Source organism: Rhinolophus ferrumequinum, chromosome 14, assembly GCF_004115265.2.
Source record: "Rhinolophus ferrumequinum isolate MPI-CBG mRhiFer1 chromosome 14, mRhiFer1_v1.p, whole genome shotgun sequence".
Lineage (NCBI taxonomy): Eukaryota > Metazoa > Chordata > Mammalia > Chiroptera > Rhinolophidae > Rhinolophus > Rhinolophus ferrumequinum.
In genome coordinates this window covers 62,466,882-62,492,739 of record NC_046297.1, presented here as the reverse complement: position 1 = coordinate 62,492,739, position 25,858 = coordinate 62,466,882, and the positions used below count along the sequence as shown (strand labels likewise).

Here is a 25,858-nt window from a genome sequence, read left to right as displayed (position 1 = left end):
GTCATTATTTCTTCAGATAGGTTTTCAATTCCTTGCTCTCACTCTTCTCCTTCTGGTCCCCCTACAATGTGAATATTGGTACACTTGATATTGTCTGGAAGCCCCTTAAACTCTCCTTAATTTTTTGGGTTTTTTTTTCTTTTTGCTGTTCTGGTTGGGTGCTGTCTGCTGCCTTATCTTCTACATAAATGGTTGAATCCTCTGCTTTATCTAACCTACTGTTGATTTCCTGTAATATATTCTTCATTTACCTTATTGTATCCTTTATTTCTGACTGGTTCTTTTTTATAGTTTCCATCTCCATTTTTATGCCTCCTATCTCTCTACTGAATTTCTCCCTGAATTCACTGAGCATTCTTATAACCAGTGTTTGGAACTCTGCGTCTGAAAGATTGCTTATCTTCCATTTCGCTAAGTTCTGTTTCTGAAGCTTTGTTCTGTTCTTTTATTTGGGACATGTTTCTTTGTCTCCCCATTTTGGCTGCCTCCCTGTTTATGTTTCTACATATTAGGTAGGGCTGCTATGTCTTCTGATCTTAGTAGAGTGGCCTTATGTAGTAGGTGTGCTGTGGGATTCAGTGGCTCAGTCTTTCTGGTCACCTGAGCCATGTACTCCAGGTGTGTCCCTTGCATGGTTTGTGCGTGCCCTCCTGTTGTAGGTGAGCCTTGGTTGATAATTGTACATCAATGGAAGGGACTGACCATCGGGATCGCTGGTTGTGAGGACTGGCCTTGATTACAGTGGAAGGGTTGTTGTGCAGGGGCTGATCCTACAAATCAGGATATGCCTCAGCAGGACTCTGGTGCCTGCCCTATCTGCTCCTTGGGTGTATGGTACTTGGAGACCACTAGGTGATGCTCCAGCTTGTTTTGAAGCTGGCCACTGATCACACCAGCCCCAGGACTACCTTGGAGGGAGCCACTGTAGGTCGACTTCACCCACAGCCCATGCCCCACCCAGGGCCACCCAGCAGGAGCCAGAAAGAAATCCACAGATGGCTGCTTCCTGTGCTGTGCTTGGAAGCGCCTTGAGAGGCCAAACCATGAACCAAGGCCGGCTGCCACTCGTGCCAGCTTAGGGCTGCTCAGCTAGAGGTACAGGACACCCTCAAGCTAGATGCTGCTTGTTTGGGTTCTGTGAACCTTTGAGAGTCTAGGTAGGTATGAAGCTTGAGCCAAGGCAGGCGGTCAGCATGAAAAGGCCACTGAAAGCAGCCTGGCTATGCCCAAAAGTTGGGGGGGGCCAGGTCTCAAATCATCAGGGCATGGTGAATGAATGGCAGAGACTCAGAAATAACAGCTACCTGTGTTCGCAGGCCAGGAAGGAGGAAGGCTCAACAAAGAAACAATGGCCTCCGCCAGCTGCCCGATCCAGGAGAAAGCCGCCTCGCCAGCCCAGGTCCCAAGCCAGACAACTCAATTCCCCACCATTTGTCCCTGCCGCCTTTCCAGCTGCTGTCCCAGTGCTGGAGCTCAGAGTGAATGATACTGTTGTGGGTAAGTCCATGCACAGTCTCTTTAAGAGGAGGACCTGGGGGTGGCAGCCGCACTGTCTCATTCAGTCACAGTCTCCCCTGGTTTTCACAAGCAGAAATTACGGGGACTTCTCTCCCCAGACTGGAACCCTGGGCTGGGGTGGGACTGGGATCTCTTGCTCCTCTAGGGGTTGGGGGCGGGACCCCCACAGCCGAAATAGTCCTCACGATCTTTAATGGTCACATGTGGGTGTGGGAGCAACCCGTTCTGAGTCTCTGACCTTCCTACCAGTCTGGAGGTGACTTCTTCTGTACACCCTTTGTTGAAAGGCTTCAGTTCAGCTTGATTTTAGGTGATTCTCAATAATGATTGTTTTGTAGATTAGTTGTAATTTTGACGTGGTTGTGAGAGCAGGTAAACACAGTGTTTACCTACTGCGCCACCTTGTTTGTCTCTCACCTCTCACGATTTTTAATGGTCACATGAGGGTGTGGGACCAGCCTGTTCCACATCTCTGCCCCTCCTACCAGTCTTGAGGTGGTTTCTTCTGTTTGTCCGTATTTGAAGGGCTTCAGTTCAGCTAGACTTCAGGCGATTCTCAATAATGGTTGTTCTATGGTTTAGTTGCAATTGACATGGTCCTGAGAGGAGGTGAGCACAACAGCATTTATCTACTTCGCCCTCTTGACTTGAAATTCTGTATAGTTTGGTCACGTGGGAACAAAGATTTTTTAAGAAACAGTTTCAAGCAGAAGTAACAACAAAAGAAATAAACTCATCTCCTCTAGTCTCTAGTCATGAGTCTAAACTAGATTCTGGTCTAGTCTCTCGTCATCTAGCCCTGAATTTAGGCTAAATCATGTCTCTTTCCTCAGCCCAGTTGGCTCTTCTGTATGGGAAAGAGCCTATACCCCAACCTCCTTACATGTAGCCTCTCTTCTGCCCCAGTTAATGCATCCATCCACATCTCTCCATTTCCTCTGATGCTGGCCCAATCATTATATTACGTGATCCCTTCAAGGCCACTGCACTGCCTTCGTAAATGTCTCCTTCCTTCCAGTCTTCTTTCTCACACTTTGGTTTCCATGGAGCAGAGCGAATGAACTACAATGAGAATCTGATTTTGCGACTAATCTGTTCACAATTTTCACTCTTGCCTTGGTACCCTTCGAAACCAGTCTTACTACATAACATTCAAGCCGTCATGTTTGGGCTTGCCTCCTTTGTTTTGCTAGCTCTTAGGAGACTGCCATCCAGCTCTATTTATCCCCTTGCATTTCCTCCATGTCTAGACACTTGCTTGTGTTTTCCTTCTGCCGCCAATGCCCTCTTGCCATCTAGCTACGTTATTAACGTGTGTTTTCATGAAGTTTAGATAATACCTGGTTTTGTCCCTTGTCTCACCTCCCCCCTCAACCTCTCCACATCTGAATGGGCTGAAATGACTCCATTCCCTATTCTTTTCTTTTATAGCACTTACCACACCACTTGGAAAATTTGTAGCAATTTCCAGAGATAGGTACTATTATTATCTCTGTTTCATTGATACAGAAATTAAGGCTCAGAGAGGGTGAGTCTTCTGAAAGAGCATACAGCTAGTAATCAGAGAAGCTGAGATTATGGACAAGGAGAGTCCCAGCCTGCTACTTGAAGATAGCTGACTAGGTTGTACTCCCGCCCTGGTCTTGTCAGCCAAGGGATGAAAAGTGAATCACAAACTCTTTAGTCCTGAATTTCTTCATTTATTGAGGAGAACCCCTGATGCCCACACTGTTTATTTCCAACTATCTACCCATCCGTTTGTCTGTCTTAGAGTATTTAACGTTCACTGTTTTGTATTTTGTGTATAAGATAGTCACTCTTAAAGCTCTCAAAGAGCAGAAAGTATGTCACCTTCATCTTCATATCCAGAGTTCCCAGGCCACTATTCTAATATAGCAACTCATTTAATCCTCACAATACCGTAAGGAAGGTTTAACTTTAATCCTCACTTATTTCACTCTTCACCAGTTTATGGTCCTGATCACGATTATATTAATGACATCAGATGGATCTGAAACCAGGTTGTCTGGCTCTGGAATCCATGCTCTTAATTTCTATACTATATAAGTAACTAATTTAGTTTTCTTCTTGAATCCAGGTCTAGTTTCAGAATGGATTTTTATATATATTTTTATCTTCTATTTCTCTGACTCTTTCACTCTTGCTTTTGTTCTATGATCTGCATTTATTTCTGGAAAATAAAATAATTTTTCATTGCACTCTAAAAATTCCAGATATTAAATCTCATGTGTACATTAATATTAATTTATCATTGATATTTCTTAAAAGCACCATTAAAAGAGAAGTCTTCCTCTCATTTTCAAGTTTTACAATCTTAAACGTGAAGGGTAACTGAACTCGCCACTCCAAAATATACCAATTTGGCAAAAGGATTACTTTAGACTGAAGGCAATAAAAAAGGAGCTGACAAAAAAATGCTCTCTGTCTTCCCCCTAGGTATCTAAAAGCAGTACATTAAATGACAAGTATGTCCCCTCTGTACCAGGAAGGACAAAAGTTAATCACCGGAGACAACTGTAGACCTCTATCAGCCTGCAGGTGGCACCAGAAATATCGACATCACAAACTTGACTAACTAGCCTTCACTTACCATTAGTTTTGGTGACCAGAAAACAGCTTTTCGGAGTTGCTGCTTATGTCGGCATTTTACTACATAACTGCTCACTTCGAGTCTGGACATTTGTTAAGGACCTGAGCTTCGGATTCCCACCCCAAGTTCTTGCTTTGCTTTTTCCGAGCACCTTTTAAAATAATCACGTAAAGCTGAGCTCACAAAACATCAGTGACCTCCACCCTAACCACCTCATAAGTAATAGAGGCTCGCTATCTTGCTCTCTATGTCCGCATGTCTGTGACCTGGGACAAAGGATTGCCCTTCCCCCAGCTCATTACGCCCCCCCCCCCCCCCCCCCGCCCCGGCCCCCTCCCACCTCCTGCACACACACACCCTTTCTGAAGTCTGTAAGTAATAAATCTTGTAACTCCACTTCTTTTGTTTGGGTGGATTGGAACTGAGCTTTCACTCTAAATTACCGCACGAGTGTCACTTCTCCAAAGTGATCTCCGATGGGTGCTTGTGCCCCCTCGTTCAACAAGCCATACTCTGCATATTCTTAATATACCAGGTAAGCCCCCCTCCCCTGCCCCCAGCACACTTTCCTTTATATTTGCAATTCTCACAATTTGCAGCCCCTGGAGACCCAAAGTTCATTTCCTTTGTCTTGTCACTCTCTAAAAATTTACTGTTCCCTTGCTAATCGAGTTCTGACCAAACCTTTGAGCTACTCATTCCTGAGTCTCTCTTCTGTATATATGAGATACACACGTTAACAGATTTCTGTTTGTTTTTCTCTTGTTTGTCTGTCTTTGCTACAGAGCTCTAACTGGAACCTAAAACTATTGAAAGAAAAAAGATTTTGTTTCCCTCCTGTACAAACGCAAAGACATAATCTTACATAGCCCCAGGAGAAAGTAAGTAATATATAAGATATAAGACTATGAATGACTGCAGATGTTGCCTGTTAGACTTTGAGAAGTCTAGGGTTTAGATGAAAATCAACACAAATCTAAAACAAGCAAAACAATTATGATGAGCATTCGGCCTCAGATATGCTAATTTGGACATATGCTAGCAGGATGTAGAAAACAGAGATAATACATAGGGACTGAAAAAGATTGTTAGCTGAGTCCCTCACCTTTAAAAAATACAAGTAATAAATGATTCAAGAATAAAACCAAGTGAAATAGTATTTTAAAAATAGGAACAATGATTCTTTAAAAAAAAAAAAAGGAAACAGCAAAGAAAACTGGTCAATTAAGCATTTCATTGTGAAAATCTTAAGACATAACCAAAGAACAAAGGAATTTCTGACAATCAAAACATGACTCCAAAGATTTACAGCAAGAAATAAAGGAGAGCAAGCCTAAAATATAAATAGATTTACTTTTTAATGTGACTTTTTAAATTTATTTTTAAATCTTCAATCAGGAAATTATAAAATGAACATTCATGACCAGAGCTATTGTTTTCCAGCAATTGTTGTGGGATCCATGAGATAGGATAGAATAGAATAGAATAGAATAGAGTAGAATTCAAGCATACAATTTGAATTAGGGGAAAAATGATATACAAGGTAAAGATAGGAGATAAGTGGATAGATAGACGGTAGAAAAAAAGGAGACAGACAGATAGATGATAAAGATATAGTTGATAGTAGATAAATAGTAGATGATAGATAGAAGATAGATGATAGAAAGATGGAGGTAGTTGATACTAGATAGATAAACAGATAGTAGATAGACGGTAGATAGATAGATAGATAGACAGACAGACAGACAGACAGACAGATAGATAGATAGACAGACAGACAGACAGACAGACAGACAGACAGATAGATAGATAGATAGATAGATAGATAGATAGACAGACAGACAGACAGACAGACAGATAGATAGATAGACAGACAGACAGACAGACAGATAGATAGATAGATAGATAGATAGATAGACAGATAGATAGATAGGAGCAAGGTATAGAGGTATAGAGAAATTTCAATAAATGTGTGTTTAAAAAGATTAGCACAGTATTCCCTCAGAATGTCTAAATTTGGAGTTTAGCTACTCCAAAGCTATCCAAAAACGAAAGCAGGCCTATGAATTTTTGTTATCCATCTATGACAAGATGAGTATGGAAATTGAGAGGAAGTCTTTAGAAGCTTTATAGCAGTCTGACAAAGAAATTGCATGTCTGTTCAATCTAATAATAAAAAGTTTAGAGTTTCACTTTATGCCTTTTTGTAATTTTTCTAGTAGCTCATTTTTATTATATTTTATAAAAGAATCAGGCTGTGATGGATTAGAAGTTTAAAACGTAAAATTGTCCCTTTTTCACAGGTAGCTTGAGAAGCAAGTAATGAAATTATATTTGGTTGAGGCAGATGCTGCGGATTCTTCCACTTTCTGCGGTTGTACAAATCCATGCATTGAATTAGGCTGTCGTTTCTACCTTTCCAGGAATTGTCATTGTTCACTCTTACAGTAAGAGAAATTAGGCATGAGCTAAGAGGAAGGGAAAGACAACCTTCCTGCTTAGCAGTTACAAACTAGAACTGTAAATCAAGTAAAAAAACAAAAACAACAACAAAACCTTAGGGATCCACAGTCAGTGATTGGGCCATTCGGTTGCCCAGTGACACCAGTTGTCCTGAGGTTATTTTTCTTGCCTGTCCAGACATTTCTTCAACATTTGCTGCTGGACTTCATCCAGTCGCTCCCAGACACCAGAAAATAACCTCTCCCTTTCACTTCTCGGCTAACAAGCAGTGAAAACATGGGGGACCCTGTTCAGCTTTGGGGAGTTAAAGTGGTATCTGTGATTTGCGTCAGCCCTTGTCTTGTTTTGGTGGCACTTATGGTGTGGAGGTGGTTTGTTGTCCACGTAGGGCAGAACAGACTTCCAATGGGATACATGCATCCTGGAGGGACGAGAGTATGAAGGGTACAGGGCTTTCTGCAAAAACAGAGCTGCCAACCTCAAGGTAACAAACCACAAAATGTACAAAAGGTACTTTCTCAGTTTTGTTTACTTTCCTGGCACATTTTCTGAGAAGACCTAACTTTCGAATTCACTTCTTGGAAAATTGACAACCTCTAAGTGACCTTAGAGAACATCGGCCTGACCCCTCATAACACATTCCTGTTTCTTGGTCCACTAGTCTCGTGACCAGCCTCAGGACCATGGGATCGGTCGTGTACAAAATCTATGCTCATTGCCAGATGTCAGGACCTTCTTTCTTGTAGACGGACCCTTCTACTCATAGTAAATAAAGCCTTTTCTTTTCTCACCTCTGTATCTTTCAACAAGAGGTTTTTGTCAGAAGCAGTTCTTTCTCCAGAATTCCTTTATGTTCACCCTGTCTGTGAGCTGGAATATATGTGCTCACAGCTGGGAGAGAGTTGAATCATTGACTCAGCCCTGCTTTCCATGGATCTGTCCCCCAATGTATCCATCAGGACAACTGGAAGGGCCTAAGGATACTTGGATTCAGTTCTGTTAAAATTGACATCATCTACTTCAACAGAGGTTGAGGCCAGAAGATTGCCCAGATTCCTGTATCTCTGAGTGTAGAAGCAATCTGCTAATTTAAAAAACAGAAGAAAAAATAAATAAATAAGAGGGAAAATAGAAGGAGTTCTAAAAACCCACGTAATATTTTAAAATAAAAGGAAAATCAGATGAGCTCTAGTAATCTTTCAGATGAGTTTAAAAAGGGAAGACTATTTTGAAGCATCTATTGCACATAATAGATGCTTGGAAAGAGAACTCTAGGAATAGCAAAAGTAAGTTCATGGGATAAAAGAGAATCCAAAATGTGTCCGATACACCATTCATTGTGAACATCCTGGTAGTTTCTAGTAAAAAGAGTCTCTTCTAAATTCCAAAATTTCAAAATAAAAACATAACAAATTGTAGCCTACAGAGATGTTTAATATAACAAAATGAAAACATGTATTTAAAGCAGAGGAAATAGTACCAAAAAAGTAATTGACCAGCAAAAATGTAGTAATCCATGCTATTACTGAGGGAATACCAAAAAAAATAAGCTTACCCTCAAATATGTACACAATAAATAAAAACTTAAGGAGTGGCCAGATGGCTCAGTTGGTTAGAGTGCGTGCTCTCGACAAGGTTGCCAGTTCGACTCCCGCAAGGGATGGTGGGCTGCGTCCCCTGCAACTAGATTGAAAATGGCAACTGGACTTGGAGCTGAGCTGCGCCCTCCACAACTAAGATTGAAGGACAATGACTTGACTTGGAGCTGATGGGTCCTGGGAAAAAACACACTGTTCCCCAATAAAGTCCCATTCCCCTTCCAAAATAAAATAAAATAATAAAATAAAATAATAAAATAAAATAAAATAAAATAAATAAAATAAAATAAAATAAAATAAAATAAATAAAATAAAAAAATAAAATAGACAAATACTTAAAAACTGTTAAAAGGGAGAAGGAAGATGACGACATAAACTCATGAATAAAACAGTGGAAAGATAAAATAAAATTGATATCTAATAATATAATAGTAATATTAATAGGTACTTTGGAAAAATTCATAAATTTATATATTTTAATTTAACCAATTTATCAAAAATTGAAAAATATAACAATTAACAAAATTTGAAATAAGAAATGAGAAATCTAGCAATTTACTTGTACCTGTATAATATCCATTATTTTATTGCAGCTACATTGATTTAAATCAGTGTCTGCCTCAGCTAGGAGTAGGTTGAGATGGTGGGTGGGTTATGTTCAGGTTTTGGTTACCCACATAATACTGTTCAGTAAATGAGAATGTGAAGAAAAAGAGATTTTTAAGTTACAGGACAAGGTCAAGAGATTTAATACAATATAAAAGGTTAATAGTGACTTAAAAATAAAAGCACCTACATGTGACATGTTTACTGGATAATTTGTCCAGACATCTAGAAAAGGGGTAAAGGAAAATAATGAACTATTAGTTTTGAGAGATAATATGTGCCAGGCACTATGCTCAGAGTTTAGATTTTCAAAAAGGAAGTGTAAGAGTCAGAACAAAAGACACTGAAATGCCAGTGTTGGTAGATGATGTGATGGTATAACGAAAACAGGAGAAAAATTAATCTTAAAACAAATCAATCTCTTTTTGTTGTAGGATATAAGAAAACTCCAAGCATTGCAATTAAATTCTTAAGTACCAGTGACAGCTTGAATGTGAAGTGGGTGGACTCTATTCCTGGAAGCAAAAAGTGAGTACTTATGAATTAATGCGTTAAGAAATAGATCTTCATACAACACACACACACACACATACACACCCCTAAACGTACAAGAACAGACACATCAATGAAGAGGGAAAGTCTCCACAAGGTTGAACAGACTTTAAAATGTCTGTATTATTCGTAGTAACAATTCATTTCAGTGATATTATGTCTGAAACTCGTCATTCCCCAACCACACTCCATCCTAACTTCTGCCCCCAGGTTGATTACCCTAAAATAGAAATTTCTGAGGCATCCAGGGATCCCAAACATCTTTAGCCATCAGACCCCACCCCCGTCATAGCACAGAGAAAGGTCAAAATCCAAAATCATGCACAATAGCCCATTCATTCATAATGCATCTCCACTTAGCTGTTTTAAAATTCCTAATGATTTGTTTTTATTGCAGTAAGAACTTGTAACACAAAACTCGAAACAAATTTTTAAGAGTGCAGTGCGGTGGTAACTGTAGGCACGATGGTGGGCAGTAGACCTCTAGAACTTATTCATCTGCAGAACTGAAATTTTATGCCCCTTGAATAACAATCTCCCCTCTGCTCTTGCCCCCCAGTCCCTGGAAACCACCAGGGGACCTTTACTTTCTGCTTCTATGAGTTTGACTTATTTTAGATTTCTGATGTAAGTGGAATCAGACAATATTTATTTTTCTGTGACTGGTTTATGTCACTTAGAATATGGCCTCCTGTTTCGTTCATGGTGTCACACTTACTTTTTATATTCATTTTCTGACTCCTCCAAAGTTGCCTATTATTGACCTCCAATGCCTGTGCCACGTGCTCCCTACCCTTGCAGTTTTCTATCTGTGTGCCTTTCCTGAAGCTTTTCCAGATGTTTCCAACGTAGGCAACTTATCCCTTCATCTGTAGCATTTAGTCTTGTATGTTGCCACTTGCTGAAAACAGAAACTTCACTGTGATGTTTCTTGCAGGCTTTACGTTCACTGCAATTTAACAGTCTGGGTGTTTCTGTCTAACATTTCTAATTAGATTCAACACGTATCCTATATCTGTCATAGTATTTCCATCCGTCATGGTATTTAGCAGAGTGTCTTACACAGAGTAATTGTAGTAAATATTGTTTAATAGATTGAATGGTAGTAAACTGCTTAAGAGAACGTTTCGTTTACCTTCGTATGCCTAAAGCAGAGGAAGTACGTGACATGATATAAATTCCCAATAAATGCTGAGTTGGGTATGGAGAGAAAGAGAGAGAAAGAAAGAGAGAATGCAATGATTTGGCTGAGACCACAATGCTAACCACATACTGAGGTCAATTCTCAGTTCTCCTCTTATTTGACCTGCTGGTAACTCCTTCCTACTGGAAACACTTCCTTCCTAGATTTCTAGAACACTCACTTTCTTGGTCTTCCTCCCAAGTCATTGACGGTTTCTTCGCAGCCTATTTTACTGCCTTTGTCTTCTCCCAGGCCCTTCCTCTTGAAATGCCTCAGGGGTGAATCCTTAAGGTCCTTCTTTTCTCACTCCCTAGGTGACCTCATTAGTTCACAGCTTTCAAAAAAACCCACGTGATGATAATTCCCATGTATATATCTCCAATTGTGACACCTTCTCTAATGCCAAACCTATGAAGTTCTATTGCTACTTGATATATTCCCTGGAACATCAACAATAAATATTTCAAATTTAATATATCCCAGGCTGAACTTTCGATCTTCCTCCGTGAGCCTGCTTCTCCAACAGGGTTCCTCTCCCCAGTTAAGGATGGAAACGTCCCTCTTCCGGTATTCAAGCATTCTGAGCTATCTTTTTCTCAATTCATCAGGAAATACTTTTTGCTCCACCTCCACAATATATACAAATGTCAACAACTTCTTACCAACTGGATCGGAGCCATCATCATTGCTCACCTGGATTGTTACCACAGGACCTGCAATTGGCTCCCCACACAGCAGCCAGAAAGATCCTTTTAGAATGTAAATCAGATACTGTCACTTATCTTTCAAAACCCTGCAATGGCCCTGCATTTTGCTAAGAGCAAAACCCAGAGATGAGGAAATATCCACCTGGACTCCCCATGCTTCTCTCTGACTTCATCTCCTCCTAATTTCCCTCTTGCTCACTCCCCTCTAGCTACCATGTCTCTCTTGCTATTTATTTCAGCCAGCTATTGCTCCTTAACAAACTACCCCAAAATTAAGTGGCTTAAAACAACCCTTTGTTATCTTCTGTGGCTCCATACGGTGACTGACTTCAGCTGGGCATTCTTGCTCAGAGTTTCTTGTATGGCTGCAGTCCAGTGTCAGCTGGGTCTGAAGTTATCTGAAGGCTCAGTGGGCTGGGAATCCAAGATTGCTCAGTCGCCTCTCCATGTGCCTTGGGCTTCTCACAGCATGACAGCTGGGGGAGGCAGTGTTCTCGTGGTCAACATCACGAGAGCAAGTGCTACAGGAGGCAGGAAGTAGAAGTTTCTGGGCCAGGTAAGGGCCACACTGGAACTGGCACCATGACAGTTCCATCTTATTCTATTGGTTTAAGCTGTCGCAGAGCCTGGCAAGGTTTAAGGATATGGAGAAATAAACACCTGTTTGCATGAATGTGCCGAGGCTGCACTGTAAAGGACCGTGTGGGATGGCAGATATTATCGGGGCAATCTTTGAAAAATATAAACCATTCTTCTATGTTTCAAATACAATAGCTATCCTCCCATGCATTAGCCTTTCCCTCTGCCAGGAATGCTTTTCTCCCACTATCAGCATGTTTTGCCCCCTTGAGAGCGCAAAGTTCTCAAGTCTTTGCGTTCTAACTTCAACTCTGCTAATATGTTACCTTCTTAATCAGCCCAGCCTGGACCACCCTATTTAACATTTTACATAAACACTCTCCCTTATGACCAAGTGCTCACAATTGCCCATGATGTAACCATTGAATTTTGGCTGGACCAAATTTACTCCAGCTCTTCTCCTCCCCATAAGCCTCTAAAATTTAGCTTGCCCTCAAGTTTCAAGCGCTAAACCACTAAGATAAAAAATGTTTCCCCCTTAACAGCTGATTCTGAGAATTGAATTTTCTAACCACAAAGGAAAACATTTCCTTATTAAAATGCCCCAATAATGCCACCTGTGCACCCCACCCACTTACCCAACTTCCCACAATTTCCTGCTAGTTTTGCCCACCCCACCCCATAAAAGAAAATCTTTTTTTCTTCTGTTAATTGTGCAGTTTTCTGACATCGGAGCATTCTCCCTATTGCAATAGTCTTTTGAAATAAAGTCTTTCTTTAGCTAAGTCCATATTTATTTTCATTTGACACTTAGCACTCCCAATCTTTTCTACCCTACATCATTTTTCATATCACCCAGTACAAACATTGTAGGTGCTCGAAAAGCATTTGTCAATTTAATGAATAAACTCTCACTGGTGGTGTGATGAAAGCAGGTCCGTCTAACCCATAAAGATACAGAATAAAGAAATATTTGCCAGTTATCTTCTGGGATCTCATTCTCCACCCTAGATAATTGAGTCTCTGACATATTCCTTGATCTAGTTTCTTGTTCCAATTATGTGGTTCCTATAAAACTTTGATTAGTGCTCTTTGTCCTTCCAAACTCCTTTCCCTGTCTGTTCTTGGACTTAACTCAGAAGCTGGAGCCCAGTGATTTGGGGACAGCTTCCCGTGATGCTGCCAATCCACTGGATTTTCAATCATTTTTCTTGGTACACCCGTGTTAATTTGTGTTGAGTGCATTACATCCTATCTAATCCGAGCCACTAGTCTCTACCTTTCCTGTAGTCTGTTACCTGTTCTCAGGCACGATATGGTCACCTGCTCCAGACCGCCTTTCCTCCTCTCCAGCTGATGTGGCCACCCAAAATGGCCCTGATTCACTTGTCCAGGTGCCATTGCTGTTTCCAACACCTCCTCATCTTCCACATCCTACTTCAGGGCACTAATTCCCTTATAGACACATCCTGAGCCAGAAGAAACGGAGACATCTTTTTTTCACGATCATGCATGCATAGGTGATCGTGCAAAAGCATCTGAGGGCGCAGTAGTTTCTAGGTTCCAAGCTCTTCCTCTATTCCTAAGATCTAGGCAGAGAGAGAAAAAGAGGGGAAGAAGTCAAAAGTCTTGTGATCAGAATGAGTTTCTGTTCGTGACCACAGTGGGGACAGAGCCAGGAGTGCAGTTTCCAGGCTCTCGGCCTCACGTGGAAAGGTGCTGGCTCAGGTAGTAAATGGCCATCAACTGTGATTGGATGGCCATCAGCTGTGACTAGCTGGCCATCAGCTGTAACCAGTGAGCCATTGGCCACTAATATAACCACCATGGCTACACTAGCAGCAAAATGGAGACTAGTAAGAAGATGGTGGCTGAGCTAGCAAGAGCCAATTGCAGTTAGCACGACGGATTGCAGATAGCAAGTGAGGTTGGTTGGGAGAGAGAAGTGACGGCAGGTTGCGGATAGTGTGGCTCCTGCTCCCTGTGTCTCCAACGCAGCTGAAGTCTGGTTGTGCCCAGAGAGAGTGGCAGTGACCTGAGAGGCCCTGGCTGTGTCCAGGAAGTCTGGCTGCGCCCAGAGGGAGTGGCAGTGCCCTGAGAGGCCCTGGCTGTGTCCAGGAATTCTGGCTGTGCCCAGAGAGAGTGGCAGTGCCCTGAGAGGCCCTGGCTGTGTCCAGGGGGTCTGGCTGTGCCCAGAGAGAGTGGCAGTGCCCTGAGAGGCCCTGGCTATGCCCGGGGAGACTGGCTGTTCCCAGAAGGACTGGTGGTGTCCTGAGAGAGCCTGGCTGTGTCCAGGATATTGCATTCACCTCCAGGCTCCTCGCACAGGGCCCCTCGCAGAAGACGCTTGTCACGTAGATTGTGAGGCGAGACCCTGTAGGTGTGGAGTGTGGGGACAGAGCCAGGAGTGCAGTTTCCAGGCTCGGCCTCACGTGGAAAGGGGCTGGCTCAGGTAGTAAATGGCCATCAACTGTGATTGAATGGCCACCAGCTGTGGCTAGTTGGCCGTCAGCTGTAACCAGTGAGCCATTAGCCACTAATATAACTGCTGTGGCTACGTTAGCAGCAAATGGGGGCTAGCAAGAAGATGGTGGCTGGCAAGCACGGATTGAAGTTAGCAAGGGGTGGGTTGGTTGGCAGAGAAGCGGATGGCAGGTTGCAGATCGTGTGGCTCCTGCTTCCTGTGTCTCTAACCCAGCTGCTAGCGAGAATAAAGTGGTATGACTCCCCTACCTATGGCTCCGTGGGTGTTCCTGTTTGGCCTCACCATGTCCTGCGTTCTTGTGCGGGGAGCGGGAGCTGAGACCCTGCATGACAACCACCTTGTAATTACTCGCTGCAGCTCCTTTAAATCAAGTTCCAGAGCCCTGTTAGAATGAACAAGATACCAGTGCCTCCGAGTTTCACCCAAGCATCTCTAATAAAAGGAATCGCTGCACAAATCTCCTGAGTTTTAAAATAGAGCTCGACATCAGTTGAAGAAAATGTATGCGATTTCCGGCCCAGGAGGGAAAGCACGGATGTTAGGACACTCTAAATCATGAGGGGACATCTCCTTTCTCATTGAAAAATGAAAGTTTTGCTTTCAGCCCTGCTTTTAAATGTAGGAAACGTCTCATGCTATCTTCTATATCTTCCTTTTCTTGTTTCCCAATTGTAGACCTTCAAGTGAGGCAGAGGGTGAAAGAAAAGGCCCTAACGTCTAAGTCAACAGCCTGAGTTCTACCTTCCTCCAACCAACTTCTGAGTCTCACCTATGAAATGTAAATAATAATTTATATATCTACATGGGTACAAGTTTGAATTAAACAGGAGGACAAATAGTAATATTTTTAATATGCATAACAAATTACAGAGCTACATGTTAATTTAGAATGTAGAAAAACAATGGGATACATGGAAATATACCTCTGTTAGATAATTAATATTTTAACTGCCATTTCCCCCCAAATTCATATAGAAATTAAATATATTTTAAACATGTTTGAAAATGAATCTAAAATTCCATGAGAATAATAAATGTAAGAGAATAACTTATATATATGTTTGAGGGGAAATGAAGGGTAAGAGTTGATTTGTTCTAGCTAAGATACAAAATATAATTTTAGGCTAAAACAGTAGTTCTCAGCTGGGGGCAATTTTGTCCCCCAGAGGATATTTGATAATGTCTTTGAGACATTTTTGCCTGGGGTGAGGGTGGGGAATGTGCTACTGACATCTAGAGGATGGAGGCCAAAGATGCAGCTAAACATTCTGCACTCCACAGCAAAGAATTTCCCAGCCCAATATGCCAATAGTGCTGAGGTTAAGACACTGAGCTTAAAGTATTAAAACTGTGGTGCAGGTATGGGGTCTAATAAATAATTGATCCGACTGAAAACTTCAAGTACAGTCTCAATTATACATGGGAGTGTGACATAATAAAAATGTCCTACCAGTGGGGTAAAATATTCAATAAGTGTTAGAGGGTCAACTGACTAATGGATTGCGAGGCATAGAGTTCCAACCTTATTTTTTTTTTTTTTACCAAGAAATGGTTCCAAATTTTTTGATCAAAGAAAAATATAAAGTGAATAGTTATTTGACCTGGAGGTGAAGAGGCTATTTCTGAAAGTAGCATTTATTCTGCCCATCATTTAAGATCCAGGTTCTGAACCATGTGAAGTGGGAAGTGGGAGGGTATACATTTCTATTGCCCAGCAAACAAACAAAGTTTCAGCTCTGGGGACGCTGGCTTATGCCTACCTGTAGATAAGCAAGAGACCTGATTAAATAGGGTTTTGTAAAAGGAGCTTATGTTTCACTTCTCAGTGCATGCTTTCAAACCAGGATAAAGAGTGTTCCCAAAGAGATATGGATGCTGAAGCATTAAGTCCTAGCTCCAGTGTTCACTTCTGTCTAGGAAACACCAACATCCAAAAGTACACACATTTCTTCCCCAACTCACCATTGCAGAACAGCACTGTAGCCTTTGATTCTGATTTATTTACCTCCTTGGAAAGCATATGGTATATTATATGTAAGAGAGTAGAAGGATACGTTTAGAATGCGATCTCTACAGCTAAAGACAAGGGGAACCTTTTTTTCATATGACTATCAGTCTTCCCTTTCGTTTGATGTTTCTTCTTTAAATTCCACACATAGCTGTCCCTGGGGGCATGGCCGGAGGAAAGGTGCTCAGTCTGGCCTCCAAGCAGTAACTGTATTTGCAATTACTTAGTTCCAAAGGGCCCTGTACAATCCAATTATAGTGTGGGGTGTGTTTAGAAATGCTCCTCCTGGCCCATCGCTCCTCATTTACTTATGGTCTGGCCATAGAAGTCCATATTGGCCTGCAACCTTTTTTGGATTCAGAATATGGAACCAGTTCCATCACTGATTGCATCACCAGTGAGGAGGCAAGAATGGAAGTAGAGGGTTGGGGCTCTAGAAAACAGATCAGGTTCTCTACAAAGAAAAAGACAGCAGAACACAGTCTGGTGGGTTATATGTTAAATAAGGAGACAGACTATCAAATTAGACAGTACAGACCATTGTATTTCAAACCACCAAGAGTGTTCTAAACCTTTGCCTCTAAACACATCATGGGGTTTAAGCATCAAGATTTTTAGGGTGTAATAAGCATGCAGAGGTTGAACAAACTTTTCCTGACAGCAGAGTCTTTCTGTAAAAAGATTTCTCAGCTCGCACTAATCCTGTTTCTTCCCTAAATTGTCTACGTTACCTGGCCAATCATTTGTTTTTCACAAAATTTCCTTTATTTCTTTTTGTATTTTTAACAAAATTTTAAATTCTCATTTAATTTTGCATTTGTCTGGGCTTTTCATGTATGCTTTGAGCAACTTCAGGGCAGGGAGTCTGCTTATTTTGGATCCTCTGAGTACAAAGCATACTGCTTTCCTCCAAAATAGTGGTATTCATGATTTTCAATTGTAGCTGGTTGATGAATCCATACAAGTGAATGGAAGACAATAATATCTCATTCACCAAGAATTCACTGTCCAGTATTCTCGACTTTTTGTAACATAGGAAGGAACCACAAGAAAAAGAAAAGCTTTCAAACATCCAAAAATAGATGCTATTAAGTTCATTTGTACCATTTTAAATGAGCATAAAATAACTAAAGGGGAAAACCTGCGACGATCACAGATAGGATTTATTCTCACCATGTGACACAGGATTTAGTATTAGGTAAATAACCTTTGACACAGTGAAACAGATTGTTTTTCAGATAGTATGAAACTTGGATATTTTTTTTTCTTTTCATCAAAAGCCAAGAAACCTAAACCCCCATCCCCTTGCTACAGAGAGGAGCTTTAGCAATGTAATTCTGCAGAAGGGTCTCTGGAGGAGGGAAAAAAACAAAACAGAAAACCTTCATTTTTCAGTGTTTTCATGGATGTATGCAGTAGGCAGTCGGAACAGGAATGGCTTAACATAAATGCAATAAATGAGGCCTCTGTTTATAATGTAAGGAACTGAAGGCCAAGAGTTTGAAAATGCTGTGGAGTTAGGCTTTCAATAAAGACATAAAGTAATGGCTTTTAGGAAACAGCATTATCTGGCATATCTGGCATAGACAAGTATGAAACACAGAAGAGATTCAGCAAAACAGGCAGAATCACACCTGGATCAGTAAGGACATCCTAACGTTTTACTAAAGGACTCAGCATTACCTGAGGGAGAGGAGGTGGGAGATACCAACCAGTTATGTTATAGCTACATCAGGACATCGTTTGTGGTGTGAGATGATGTTGTGCTGAAGTAAACCAATTAGCTAGCCATTCATAGTGGATGTTATGTATTAAATTTGTCATTGTTCAATAGTTCTCTGTGTTATCTTTAAAAAGCATGAGTAAAAAGCACTGTTCAGGTACTGTCGGAAAGAGGTTTTATAAATCAATTGTAGGTTCAGGTTAGTTGCTCAGAGTGATGGAAGCTCACAAATGAAAAAAAAAAAATGGCTCAATAATGTTTCCCTCTCGAGTTCATAAAATGAGAGACATGGCTATTAGAAATGCGAGGAAAACTTAAGTTAAAACCCCTGGTAAAAATAAGTACTTTTTTGTTCAATTTTAAAAACATGAATTTTAAAACCTAAATTTCCTAAACCACTTTCTTCTGTTTAATATTTGGAACTTCAAAGGATTAAATTAAAAAGTAACACTTTGGGTTTGGCCATGACAGAGTATGGGTTTCAGACTGCTCCCCGCTTCCTCTACTGTAAACAACTCTAAAACTGAACAAAACAATATTTGGGGGGAGAGTTGGGGAAGGAGGGGTGGGAGATGTCAGTGTAGATTGTCTCCTGGCAAAGAAGGAAACACATGTGGTGAGCTCAGTGTTTTCTCAGTTTCTGCCTTGAGGTTGCCACAGGTCACGAGGTGATAGAGCCCAAGATGAGAAAAGCAGCCTTGCTGAGCTGAGGATGCAGAAAGTAGCATCAAATGCTGCTATAGCCCCTGGAATTGGCTGGGCCGTGTACCAAAGAGAAGGGCACTGCGCAGATAGGTGTCCCCAGAATGCCACCTGGGGAAATCTCTGGGGATCCTTGGCCCTGGGCTGGACTATACATTTGTAGAGTGAGTCTCTTCTAGAGCTGAAAGGGAATAGCACACTGCCTACGGACTCTGTGTCTGAATATAAAGGAACTAAATTAGAATTCAATAACTAAAAAATAAAACAGAAATATGCAAACATTTGGAAATGAAACAGCACGTTTCTAAATGTTCATGGGTCAAAAAAAGGAATTCACAAAGGACACTGAAATATTTCAATCATAATGCGAAGACAGGATGTCGAAAGTTTTGGAAAATAGCTAAGGCAGTGATAGAGGAAAAATTTACAACTTTAAATACTTACACATAAAAAAAAATAAAAACGGAGCTAAGAATCAGTGATTTGTGTTTCCATCACATAGGTTGGGAAAAGAGGAGCAAAACGAACGCAGAGTAAATAAAAGAAAGGAACTACTAAATATGAGAACCTAAATCAATAAAACAGTACACGAATAATCCAGAAAGTAAGAAAGGCAAAAGTTGGATCTTTAAAGAGAACACCAAATATTTCCAGAGTGCATATTATACATCACACTTTATGCCATATGTTAATTGTATAGATTAAAACACGGATTCCGAGGTGTCCTTGCCCCCAAGTTCACCATATTTTGAGATTTCACAGATGTACTTCAAAAAAGGGTTCAGTTGTAAAACATCTGACAGTTCATCTAGTCCAGCAGGGCCCAGAACAAAGTAGGAGCTCAATAAATATTTGTTGAATAAATGATTGAAGCATTGCATTAGGGATGTCCAGAGGGAGGTCCAGAGAGAGGACGGGGCTTCCCCCAAGGTCCCCAAAGGCTTAAGTGGTGGAACCTGGTTTCAGATCGTAGCTCTGGACTCTGGGTTTTGTCCTCCCACCCAACGATATTCTCTGGCTTAGCCAGATCAGACTTAAATGTTTCAACCCTCTGTGCTTCTAGTCGACCTTAATAATTGGTTCTGTTTTTCAATTGGCCTGGCAGCCCATCTTACAAAGGCATTTCATTAACATTCCTTTGCTTTTAATGTCAGCTTGCTAGCCACGGAGTCCATTGAGAGACGAGAAAGGAAAGAGTTAATGGCACAAAAGCTAAAGTTGCAACTTGTAACTCCACTTAGCACTGTGAAACTGAACTGGGCTTACTCAAATGCTGGCAAAAGCCACCTTTCTCGGGCTTTCTTGCACTGCTCCTGGGGGGCTGATTGCATCTATTCAACCAAATCTTATCGGGGCAGAACTCAAGTATATTCAAGACTATAGAACTGTTTTCCACCAGTGGGGAAATTTCAATGGAAATCACTTTAAAATTGAATTTGAGATTGATATTTGAATTTTGAAATTGAAAGGAAATTTTCTTGTTAATAGAAATCACAGAGAATAAAAACAAGCAAACAAACAAACAAACAAGAAACATTGTCATAATTCATTTAGGCTCAGGAGATAAATTTCAGCACGTAGGGTCAGAATGAGGCCGAAAAAGCTAGAACTCCTAGGAGACTTAGAAAGGAAGTGATTATTGGGGCTGGCACCTGAAAAGGCATAAGATGATCTGTCTCTTAAACAAATAAAATAATAGCAAGTACTTATATAGTGTGTACTATATGTCAAGAACTGTTCTAAACACCTTATAAAATAAAGATTAAATTATTTAATCCTCACAACTCTGCAACATAACTACTTTACCCCCATATTACAGATGTCAAAACTGAGTCAGACATTAACTCATTTAAATTCATGAAGTTATCAGTCGTGGAGTCAGACTTTAGGTCCAACCAGTCTGGTTCCAAAGCCCATGCTTCTACCCTCCATACTAGACCAAGAAGTGCTTTTCCTATGGACAGGGGCTCCTGATTACATGGACGGACCAGCCCTCACAGTCTCCCCCAGAGGTTGAAACCCTGCCAAAAAATGAGAAGCACTTGTTGAAACGCAAGCCTTGCTAACAGTAAAGTATATGATAAGTGCCAGTTCTGTCCCTTCCTTTCTTCCTCCACGTGTTTAGTATTAGTCATTTGACCCATTAAGAAGTGGATAGATATGAACTGAGTTAGGGCTCTGAAGGAATGGAAGGTTTTTTGCAGGTGAATCACCAATATTTATTTAGTACCTACCGTATGCTGGTTTCACACAGAGTGGAGACTGAGATTCAGTGAGTGATTTAGAGAATGTTGACATAATAGGTATCAGTGATTACAGGACATCTAAGGGCCCTGCCAGCGGTGCTATCCTGTCCCTGTATTTAGAGAGCTTACAATCGAAAGGGAAAGACAAATATTAATGTATAGCTGCAAAGTGAGGGAGGTGCTCGGAAGGAAGGGAGGACGGGCCCGAAATGGCGATTCACACAGGAAGCTGTGCTGGCCCGGGGGTAGCGGTGGGTAGCCTGCCTTGAGAAACAGGCTTGGGCTGACAGCTGAAGGATGGCAAGGCTTTAGTTAACTGACACAGAGTGACAAGACAGAGTTCTAGGCGGAAGAAGCAGCACGTGCAAAGGCAGGTGGGAGCAGACACTGAGTCTGCCCAGTGTGCAGAGCCCCGAGGAAGGGAGCAGAGTGGGGGTGAGATGAGTCTGGAAGAGGCAGTGGCAGACTACGCAGCACCTGATTGTGTCATGATCTTTGTCCAAACAGCCCTGAGAAGCCCCTAAAGGACATGAGCAGAGCAGTGGCATGAAATGAGGAGGACCCCACGCACCCAATGAGTAACTAAACAAATAATGAAACTCTCAGATCCTTTCTCCCAACCTCCAGCCTCACTGCATTCACACCTGCACCCCAAATTCCACCAGCAGAGGTCCTCACCAAGCCACCTAGATCATAACCTCAGCGTCGGCAGGGTTTAGACATCACCTCGTCACAGCACCTGCTAGGTAGGGCACATTGCCCTCTTGGAGGCCCAGGCAGTCTCTAATCTCTGTGACACTGGATATTTGGACACTGCATAGGCACCAGAGCTGGGTAACCTCCTCCAAGTTAAATAATCTCTGTAAGCCTCCATCTCTTCAACTGCACAGAAGGGGATTGGAGTGTCAGTTGATCGTTACGATAACGAGATAATGTTTCCAGCACATACCCAGCCTTTGGTATATGCCCAATACGTGACGGTTTAATCTGAACTCAGCCATTCATTTGGAGCTATATCTTTCTCCCCTTTGTTCCCCACAGTGTGACACGGTTATTATTCCCCTCTCTCCATTTTGCAGATGATGAAATAACCAGAGCCCAGATTAGGTTAGTAGCCTACCAGCCACCAGCAAGTGATGGAACCGTGACTCAAGCCCCGGCATTCTGTTTGCAAACCAGGTAACCGGCCAGACTCTGCTCTCACATTTAGTTGTGAGGGTTGAAGACACACAGATCCTGGGGAGGTCCGGGCAGGTAAGAGCAAGTATTAAGGAAGAGGATAGAGTGAAACCCTGCCTTTCCCAGCAGGCAGGCACAGGAGGGGCGAAGGATGGGTGCCTGGACCAGCGCTGCTATGGAGAGAAGCCCCAAGGTAGCTATTGTGCTTCACGAGCTCAGGTGGCTGCGACTCTGGCATCCTGTGAGTGCATAAGATGACAATCGAGCCAGTTAACCGTGCAGAGGCTTGCTCAGCCTCTGCTGAGCAAGAGGCCAGTGGAACGCATGGCCAGTGGAACGCATGAGTACAGCGTCTTGGGTTGTAGGACATTTCAGAGACGAGAGCAGATATGTCGTGGCTATTCCTAAAGCCTTTCCCTTCTTCCCTTCCTTTTGCAGCATTCATGTCAGCTTTGGGATGGTGGAATAGGCTGAGGTTTCAGAGATGTTTCTTTGTCTTTTTTATTCTCTGAGCCATCATATCTACAGAATCAGCTTATGATCTTGGAGTCCAGATTTAGCATAGCCCTGTCACCAAGCGCTAAGCTCCATTTACCTCCATAGTCCTAGCGAGCACATCATTGGGATGCAATAATTGTTGAAATAATATGGAGCTAGTGAGTGAAACTCAAAAAGCCTATATTAGGTTTGATTATATGGAGTTACATTTATAAGACCTGACTCAGAATCCACTGATGTGTGGTGGGTTGTAATGCTATAAAGTGGGTTGTAATGATATGAAATGGCCTTCTACTACTCCTTTAAAGTCCTGAGTGGCACTAACTATGCTGAGGAAACAATTAGCTTCTGCTTGTTCTGAAACCACACACACACACACACACACACACACACACACGCACGCACACGCACGCACACGGTCCCCTTCAAGTATACAATTTCCCTTACGAGTTTTAGAGAGCTATGGAGTGTTGACTCGTTGAGCAAGCTATTGAGTGACTTCTCATTTGCTGTCAAAGTAGATAGACACACTGGCCCAGGGAATGTGCGTGGGCTTTGGCGGCGTATTTTGGGCCTTACAATCTCCTAGCTGGTCATTAGGGCATTCAGCTTAGCTCTGAGAGTCTATAGCTTCTTCAGCAAAATGGAAATGAGAATAGTCCTTGAGTGGCAGAGGCAAAAATCATGATGCAGTCGTCAGGGTCACACTCCCTGAGTTCACGTCCTCATCTCATCACTGCAATGCAGGCCTGGTGCTCCTCTCACACTTTTCCCCAGGATTGAAAACCTCATTCCTGCAGCTGCTGGAATGTCACTGCCGAGTTCCTCCCCAGGAACTGTCCCCCAGTGGCCAAAGTTACACCTCTCTCCTGTGGACAATCTCCAAGGGTTCAGAGGCTTGGCCCTCTTTTCAGTTCAGTTCCGGAGGGCCACCCCACCTCCAGAAATTCCCCTTTGTTTGCAGTCAACTTTACCCAAATCCTGCTCCTCTCACTCCCGGACAGATGTTTGTACACAGAACACGGCCCACTTTAGAGTCCATTTCCTGGAGTCTTGACCACTGCCTGTGCAATTTACTATTATTATAGTGGATGGTTCTGCAAAGGTCCAAGTGTCACATAGATAATTACACATGGTGAGGTGGAATTCTGATACAAATCCCGTGATTTCAAGTCTAAGCCTCCTTTTGGCCTGTCATTCTGTCCTCTACATATGAAATGGGGTTGAAGAAGTGACAGCAGAACAGACCCATATAGGTATTTCAGCTCATCACGAATCACCGTATTCTTACCTTAGTGGTAATTTTGGTCAAGATGTTGGCTATCCTTTCATAATTAGTGCGATCTAGTCCAGTTTTCCCACCACAGAGGAACAGAAAGCCTTTGCCTTAGTCAGATACACTAGGCTTTCTCAAATCTTCTTGAGATTCCTTTTTATTTTTTTTTTAATTATTTTTGTTGAGCTGATATAAGTACAAGCTTGAGGGACAAGTATTGGGGGGAGTAAATATGAACTAGGGATATAATGTACAATATGGTGGCTAGTTACCCCTACTGTGTGATATATAGGAAAGTTGTTAAGAGAGTAAATCCTAAGAGTTCTCATCACAAGGAATTTTTTTTCTTTTTTCTTTTCCTCTTTCTTTTCTTTTTATTGTCTCTATGAGAAATGGTGGATATTAGCTGCACCTATTGTGGTAGTCATTTCACAATATGTGTAGCTCAAACCATCATGCCATATGCCTTATACTTATACAGTGGTATACATTATTTCTCAATAAACCTCAAGAGAAAAAAAAGAATTTGGGGAGTAATCTTACAAATGAGCAAAGATGTCTGCTATTCATTCATTCATTCATTCATTCATTCATTCATTCATACTTTTTATGTATCCATCCATCCAACCACTATGTATTGTGTGCTTTCTAAGTGCCATCAATCATTCTAAGCACTTTCCACACATGTTTTCTTTTCATCTTTACATCAACAATGTGAAGCTTAGTAGGTGCTGAAACTTGGCCATGATGACCCAGACAGGAAGAGGCAGAGTGAGAAATACAATCCAGACGTCTCCAAGCCCAGGCTTTCATCACCATCATATTATATTGCCCTTCCCACTGGAACAAGTAAAAAATAAAAGTCAGACTATGAGAAGTGATAGAACATCAGATCCAGGAGAGAAGATGCATTTAGATAGGCGATTCTTCAAGGCTTCCCGGAGAAGATATATGTTGGCCATTGAAATGACCAAGACTCACTTCCAGATAAAAAGTTCAGCGATTTTGTCTAAGAGAGAGTGGAGGGGGCCTAGCCTTCACAGTCTGGCAGACTTGCATTTGAGCCCTGTCTTCATCAATTACCAGCTACGGGACCCTGGCCACCTTGTTGAACTTCTGTGAGTCTTCATTTTGGCAACGTGAGACGCCTCACTGACTTGTAAAACTTGAAAAAAGTATGAAACACGTCTATTCCAATAGCTGATAACATCATAGACATTTAACAAACAATGCTTGATTTGAGCCAACTCACGTCTCTAGGTTGTAGTAAGAAAATGGAGAAAAGTTTATTTTTTATTAAATGGAGCAAGGTGACATTGGTTAATAAAATTACGTAGGTTGCAAGTATACCATTCTGCAATACATCGTCTGTATATTGAATGGTGTGCTCCCTACCCAAAGTCAGTTCTCCTTCCATCACCATATATTTGACCCTCTTTACCCTTATCTACCACCCCTTCTCCCCTTGTCCTCTGGTGAGAACAGTTTATCAGCTGCTCTGGTTTGTGCCCTAGAGAAGACTACGCCAAAGGAGGACTCTGCTGTTGACGTCATGTCTTATGCTACACTCCTGATCATTATACTACTCACCCACCCACATATGCACACGTGGGCACACACACATGCATACACACGCCTACGCGTGTGTACAGACACTGAGGCATAAGCTGCAGACCCAGGGGAGAAGTGCTCAGAGGGCTCAAGCACCATAATAAACTTTCACGTGAACTGCAGTGCTGTAGTGGTCTTAATTGAAACCTCTAAAGTAATCTCGTTGTTGACAATATCACCACCCAAAGCTATATTTACGTTGTAATTATTCAAGTTACAGTGAATAAGAAGCAACGCCCAGGCTTCCCATAAAATTTCCGAAAATTAAACCAGGGAAATAGGCAATAGTGCCATTTGAAATGGTACTGATGCC

At 41.8% G+C, this 25,858-nt stretch overlaps 1 long non-coding RNA gene across 4 annotated transcripts in view; it reads left to right on the top strand.

The window, feature by feature from the left end:
• The window catches only part of LOC117033550 (uncharacterized), a 37,259-nt gene extending 11,602 nt beyond the window's left edge, over positions 1-25,657 (top strand). For 2 of the 4 annotated variants that reach the window (XR_004424923.1, XR_004424920.1), the window contains 5 exons: positions 4,915-5,010; positions 9,231-9,324; positions 14,978-15,080; positions 22,061-22,235; positions 24,655-25,657. This is a non-coding gene — a long non-coding RNA (uncharacterized LOC117033550). Of the gene's footprint in view, positions 1-4,914; positions 5,011-9,230; positions 9,325-14,977; positions 15,081-22,060; positions 22,236-22,286; positions 22,402-24,654 lie in introns of all 4 variants that reach the window. The other 2 variants (XR_004424922.1, XR_004424921.1) reach the window with 2 other exon arrangements.
• Positions 25,658-25,858: the final 201 nt, after the last annotated feature.